Source organism: Neltuma alba, unplaced genomic scaffold, assembly GCF_004799145.2.
Source record: "Neltuma alba isolate B1F8T4 unplaced genomic scaffold, ASM479914v2 tig00005970_pilon, whole genome shotgun sequence".
Classification (NCBI taxonomy): Eukaryota; Viridiplantae; Streptophyta; class Magnoliopsida; order Fabales; family Fabaceae; genus Neltuma; species Neltuma alba.
In genome coordinates this window covers 79,384-86,740 of record NW_021634300.1, presented here as the reverse complement: position 1 = coordinate 86,740, position 7,357 = coordinate 79,384, and the positions used below count along the sequence as shown (strand labels likewise).

General features: G+C 36.3%; 1 pseudogene; it reads right to left on the bottom strand.

Moving 5' to 3' along the window:
* Nucleotides 1-348: 348 nt before the first annotated feature.
* On the bottom strand, nucleotides 349-1,769 carry LOC114749173 (probable F-box protein At4g22030; annotated as a pseudogene).
* Between the last annotated feature and the right edge of the window lie 5,588 nt (nucleotides 1,770-7,357).

Sequence of the window (7,357 nt, the reverse complement as noted above, 5' to 3'; positions counted from 1 at the left end):
AATTTTTTTTGGTAGTTTTGATAATTTTTCAGGTATATAGTTGGGTGACCGGATCTTTTCATGTAATTGACATAAAATGAGTAGAAGTATATATGTCCTAGTATAATTTATTTTAACACCTTAATTACATAGTCTATTATTCATGTGAAATCCTTTTTATCTTTTTTCTTTTTGGGTAGAAATATCTCTCTCGGTGTGCATGTGAGTCACATCACTTTGCTTGTACTGCAAGTTGATTTAATTTTTGCACATTGAAACATTGCAGAAAGCAAATATATTTATTATATTATATACATGAAAATGAAAATGAATAGTTACACCTTTAATGTTTGAAAAGTCAGAAGACCGTGTACAAGCTACAAGAAATCAATAATATAAAAAATGTAAAGAATAATCAAGAATTAGTAATTAAAGAGCTTTAATTAGGTCATTATTAATATCAGTCTAAATCCAGATTTTTAGACACTAAAAAAGAAGAAAATAATATTTTCAGAAAAGTTTGCTGGCGAATTCATCGACCTCAGATCCTTGTGAACGGCAGAAAGCAGATTTAGATGCAAGTTTTCTGAGCTGCGAAACGCTTCTTCCCAAAATGAGAGCCATCTTCATCTCAAAGATCTCTCCATTTTCTCTTTTCTCACAGTTCTTCTCTTCAAGCGTCGATTCGGTGTCTCTTCCAAAAGCCTGAAGAATCCTCCACAGTATCTGTACATGTCCACAACCATCCCTACTTGCCCGCCATGCTCAAACGCATTCACAACACTCGCCATTGCTCCTGCAACTACAGCCACTATCATGATTCCCCACGAGCCATTATCATTATTATTATTTCCCAGAAATATTGCAGATCCTAACGCTGCAATTCCAGTGAATAAAGAACCCGAAATCGCCATGATTTTGTTCATCTTTAAAGCCAAGTTTCCTAGCCTTTCGTAGTCCTCTGCGTCTTTTCTCTTCACCACTTCTATAATCTCCCTCATTTCCATTTCCAGCTTCTCGTTCCATCCATTTTTCGTCGAACTCGAGCTTTTCGTAAGATCCGGAGAAGAAGAAGAAGACGACGGCGATTCTGTCTTTGATGAAGAAGGCCACCAAATCGCAGGCTCGAACTTTGAAGGGAATTTTTCGACCATGGCTCCTCCGAGTAAGGCAAGTGGGTAAGCCTTGTCGAGTGCTAAAACCTTTTCTATTGCATTATTGACGTCCTCCTCAGTGGCATTTCCGACGGCGATGGTGGTCTGAATCTGAGCCTGAAGCTGTCGGAACAACCTCGTAGCGTTTCGTTGTTCCTCGGCGAGCTGCGAAGGTTGGATTTTGTTCATGACGAGGGACATCCACGTGGCTGCAGAGAACAGAAGAGTGGACGACAGTTTCAGAGCAAAAAGCTGCTCCGCGCCATCGTGCAATGAGGAGGCGACACCGGCCATGGTCGTGGCGGCAAGCGTGATCACGTTGGTGGAGTTCAAGAGAAGGGAGTTCCAATTATCACGTTGAACGCCAACGTTGTAATGCATTTCGATTCTGTCGCAAACTGTCTCCAGAATCGCGTACAGCTGAAGAGTGGCCTTATTGGACTCGTGAAGATCGTAGAAACCTTCATCGTCGTGGCTCTTGATATTGACCTGATCTTCAAATGAAACAGCCTTCACGGATGCCTTCGATTTCCGAACCAGCTTTCTTGAACATGGTGCATTATTATTCATAACTGAGGAACACGTTCGTGGAGGATAATGAAGCTTTGGTGATACATTGGACTTGAAAACACAAAGTGAAGACATTGAGGATTTTAAGGAAGCGGTCATATGGAATCAAAACAGATGACAATGTTTTGAATAAGAGGTTGGTGAGGAGTGGTTGATATATATATATGGGATGATTTATTTATATGTTAAGGATTAGATTTTCTTTTCAACAAGTCTGGAAGAATCGGTGAAGAGGAAAAGACTGAGCCAACTTGCTGACCCTTTATTTTATAAACTTCGATGACTTGAACCGTTCCTAGCTAGCCCCAAAAAGATTTGCTCAGCTTGTCGTCGCTTCAGCAACATGTGGATGGGAACTGGTAAAACCACGATCTTCGTTTAGTTTTCTTGCATTACAAGAACAAAAATACAGTGAGATTGATGAATTTGAACAATAATATTATTATATATGCCCTTTTCTTTTTGTAATTTTCTACCCAAGATTGTTTAATCAGTCCTGCATATGATCAGTTTTGACCTGATTGAATTTTAAAAGTAAGAAAAAAAGGAAAAAGGATCTCACCAAATTAATACGCATACGCGTGGACCGATTTTAGTTTAATATAATATTGTCGACTCACTACACAGTTAAGTACTTAAAATAAATATAAACATTAAAATAAATATAAACATGAAGTTTAATCCTACAAGAGTTGGAATATAGTGAATTATATATAAGGTTTGGACGTGTTAACCTATATAACTTGAACAAAAATAGTTGGCAAAAAAAAAAAGAACAAAAAAATAATTTTTGTCATGAGCAATCTATTATTTTGGATTTTGAAATTGACACGCGTTTGTTTTAACAATACCACTCACAATATCATAATTAACTAAACATGTTCAATTTACAGGTGAAATATATTTTTAAATGATACAAATTATTTCTTCGTTTTTAAACATATTTACCAATATTTATTAAATTTAGATATTATATATAACAGGATATTTAGATAATAAAATAAACTTCAACAATTAAATGTCATAAGAGGCCATATGATTTTATATGAAATAAAAAATTATAATTTCTTTTCTTAGTATCATACTTCGTTTTTTTTCCCTTAACATTGAACATTGATGAATTATCCATGTGAAATTATTAGTTTATTCAAATTTTCAACTATTTATTATTTCGTTTTTTGGCCAAAAGCGACAGTAGTTTCACTACAAAAATCTGGACTTTCAGCGACCACTTTCAACGGCAACAAAGGGAGTCGCCGCTGAAAATATGACTTTCAGCGGCGACAATAGTTGTCGCCGCTAAAAGTCGGCCTTTCTGCGGCGACAAGTATGTCGCCGCCAAAAGTGAGAGTTATGGCGGTGACTTATTATTGTCGCCGCTGTAGCTTCAACTTTCATTTTGTCGCCGCCGAAAGTGTGCACCACGGCGGCGACAATTCAAGTCGCCGCTGAATGTGGTTTTAGCGGCAACTAACTGTCGCCGCTGAATCTTCTTTCAGCGGCGACGCTTCCTGTCGCCGCTGAAAGTTTTTTCACATTTTTTTAATCTTTTTTTTTGTAAAAATTTTATATTATAATCTTTTATTTGCGTAATTAAGTAACTTTGATAATTAATGTTTTTTTATGTATTTTTGTGTTAGAGAGAGACTAAAAGAAAGATAATATGGTGTTTGAGAGAGAAAGGAAGAGGAAGAAAGTTTGGAGTGTGTGTTTAACACACATATCCCATATCCAAATGTTTGAGAGATGGAATAGAAAAACATTATGCATGGGAGAGAAATGAGATGGAGGCATGCATGAAAAAGTATACAAGTTTGATGGGATAAGTAATGAAATATAGAGTGTGTGTGTGAGAGGGTGAGAGGTGAGAGGTAGATGTAAATATTATTGGAAGAGAGATAGTCTGTATGTGTGAGAGAGAGAAGGATATTATAATTGAAAGAGATAACATAATTAAATATATGTGAGAGATTATTATAATTAAATTAGTGTGAGCATACTTAATTGACATAATAATATTTGATGATGAACATATGTATGAGAGGATTGAGAAATAAAATCATTAAAGGAGATAATATAATTAATTAAAAATGTGTGAGAGATATAGATAATAAAATCATGTATATAGTTAATTAAATATTATTACTATTTATATTTTTAATTTAAAATGTGATTAATTAAATTTTGTAAAACATATACAGTTGCATATTATATATATTTTCTATTGCTCAATGGTTTCAATTAAATTCATTAGCCTAGCTGGCCACGCTTGTTCGTTTCAGTGTAGAGGTCCTATGTTCGAATCTGGAAAATGCCCAATTTTTACACATTAATTTTGGCTCAAAAAGGTTAAAAAAAACATTTAATGTTACCTAGCTAGTTCGAACAGGGGACCTGGTAATTATAATAGCTAACACTCCCCCTGCCACTGAAGCCACGTGTGTTATTGGCAAGGCTGGCGCATTGTTTTTGTATCTAAAGTTTCTTATTTTGAAACCCAAAACAATTTAACCCGCCCTAATCTTCTGAAAGTTTACTTTTCCCTCGCTCTCACCAGACCAGCGCCGTGCACGCAGAGAAGTTTCAAGCATCTAACTTATTCCAGCGTCCATTTGTGCTTAGTTCATCACTTCCAGCGTTCTTTCTTACTGTCATCCACGCAGAGAAGTTTCAAGCATCTAACTTCTTGTAGTGCTGTATTTTTTTCCCCCTTTCTTGTTCTGTATTTTGAGATCCAATTTTTTTTCCTTCGGCATTAAATTTCACAGCTGAACACAGAAGGTTGCGAGAAGCGAGTGGATCCTCGTTGGGTGAAATCGTTGTTGGAGGCTTGCAAGAACAACGATCGGGAACTGCCCTTGGTCGCGGAGTGCACGAGCTCCGAGCGGTTCAATCGTCTGTCGTGGGGAAAGAGTAGTTCTGCCTCTGAAGGTTTCTCCCTTGGGCTCGTTGCTGGTGGTGGAGAGAAGGCAGCGCAGGATGTTGAAGAATCGCGAATCAGCAGCGCGTTCTCGAGCAAGAAGACAGGTTTTGCACTCATCCTAATCTGCTCTTTTGTGCGTGGGCGTGTTTTCTTTTTTTGGGTTTTATAAGAAACGACGAAGAGTTTCCCTGAAAAGTTTGCTCATTCTACTTTTTCAAGGCCTCGTAACATTTTCAGGGTCGGATAGAATATATATGCAAGCACTTTGTTTTTCATTTTGTGGATGACAGCATATCAGAATGCTAATTGTGAACTATGGATTATAGAACTTTGTTTATGCATATTTATCGATTAGAGAATACCAAAAGATTGTTGAGTTTAGTTGAGTAGACTCTTACCGAAATTAGAATTTATTCATTATCTTGTAATTATTCATGATTGGCTTTTGATTTATATACGATTTTTAGACTGATTCTATCTAACAAATTTTCTTGTTTTAGGACAGGTATTCCCTTCCATTGCAATCGCTTTCTTGAAATGGTTTCTTGGGACCTTTGGTTTCCTTCCCATTATAATGTCTGGTCCTTATTATTGTAGGCATATACGGTGGTGCAAACAAAAAGGATCACTAGCTAGGGCGAGTAGTAAAGCTCTTGTCACTTGTAAGTTAACAGTTTATCATCTTCACCTTGTGTTTGCGTTGACTCTGTGATGCTTTGTTAGTTTGGCTTATATACTGCGTTGAAATGAATCAGCTTTTTAGAAGTAAGATACATATATATATATCATATATAATTTTCTTTTCTTGGTCAACTCAACCTTATTCATTTCTATTTATTTCTTGCACTTTAATATTTATTGTTTTTCCTTTTCTTACATTAATCTTCAACTTTTGTGAAATAGAAATGGATAAAAGTTGGTTAGATATTAAAGACAGAGGCAACCTAAGATATATTAAAGGAGTAGATGGTTTTCTCGAATGGGCTTTTACTCAGAATGGAGTGATAAGCAAAATACGATGTCCTTGTAAAAAATGTATGAATGTCATATTCAAAGCGAGAAGAGATGTCAGGGTTGACTTATTGAGTAAGGGTTTTTGGGATAGTTATAAGGTGTGGGACTTGCATGGGAAAATTATTAGATGTCAAAGTGATTGTGAGACTTCAAGTACAGCAGCAGAACATGATACTTATGGGGAGAACCTTACAAGGATGGTATGTGATGCATATAATGTTCCTTCTATGAATGATATGAACAATGAATTAAATGAGAATGAAGAGCCTAATGTGCATGCCAAAAGGTTCTACGACTTATTAAAGGATGCAGAGACAGAACTTTATCCAGGTTGTGAGAAGATGTCAAAATTGTCTTTTATTGTAAAATTGCTTCAATTAAAGTGTCTTAACCATTGGAGCAATAAATCTATGGATGCATTGTTGGTCCTATTGAAAGATGTTCTTCCAGAAGGGGCTTTAGTGCCAAACTCATTTTATGAAGCTAAGAAGATAATTCGTGATTTGGGTTTAGATTACAATAAAATTGATGCTTGTGGAAATGATTGCATATTATACGGGGGGAACATGCAAATGAAGAATCATGTCCTAAGTGCAAGATGTCTAGATGGAAGTTGAACAGGCAAAGAGGAAAAAAAATTGCCCAGAAAGTCTTAAGGCATTTTCCGATAATACCTAGTTACAAAGGCTTTATATGGCAAGAGACACTGCTAAAGAAATGAGGTGGCATAAGGAGAAGCACACAAATGATGGTGTATTGAGACATCCAGCTGACTCTCTTGCTTGGCAACACTTTGACCAACAATATCCTAGCTTTTCTACTGATCCAAGAAGTGTTAGATTAGGTTTGGCAAGTGATGGATTTCAACCTTTTGGGAATATGAGTGCCAATCATAGCATTTGGCCTGTAGTTTTGGTACCATATAATTTGCCACCATGGCTTTGCATGAAAAGCCCATATTTTATGATGACACTTCTTATTCCTGGTCCAAAGTGTCCAGGTAATGAAATAGATGTTTACTTACAACCAATGATTGAGGAGCTGAAACAATTGTGGGAAGTAGGGGTGCAAACATATGATGCATTTTCTCAATCAAATTTTATGATGTATGCAGCAGTGTTGTGGACGATAAATGATTTTCCCGCATATGGAAATCTTTCAGGATGGTCAACTAAAGGCAAGTTTGCATGCCCTTGTTGTCACAAAGACACGCATTGCATTTCATCAAGGAGCAAGTTATCTTATATGGGTCATAGGCGTTTTCTTCCACAAAATCACCCATGGCGCAAAGATGCAAAATCATTTGATGGAAAAGAAGAACTCAGAGCTCCACCAATTCCATTAACTGGAGATGATGCACTTATGCAATTAGAACAATTGGGTAATATATCATTTGGAAAAGGCCAAAAACGAAAACGCCCTACAGATAGTAAGGCTTATAATTGGAGGAAAAGAAGCATTTTTTTCCAATTGCCTTATTGGAAAAATTTGTTGATACGACATAATCTTGATGTGATGCATATAGAAAGAAATGTTTTTGATAATCTTGTATCGACAGTGATGGATTTACTTGGAAAGACAAAGGACACATTAAAAAGTAGGTATGATTTGGTGGATTTGGGCATTAGGAGTAATTTGCACCCGATTAAGAATGGTAATGATGTTTATAAACCTCCTGCTCCTTACACATTATCCTCTGAAAAGAAACAATCCCTTT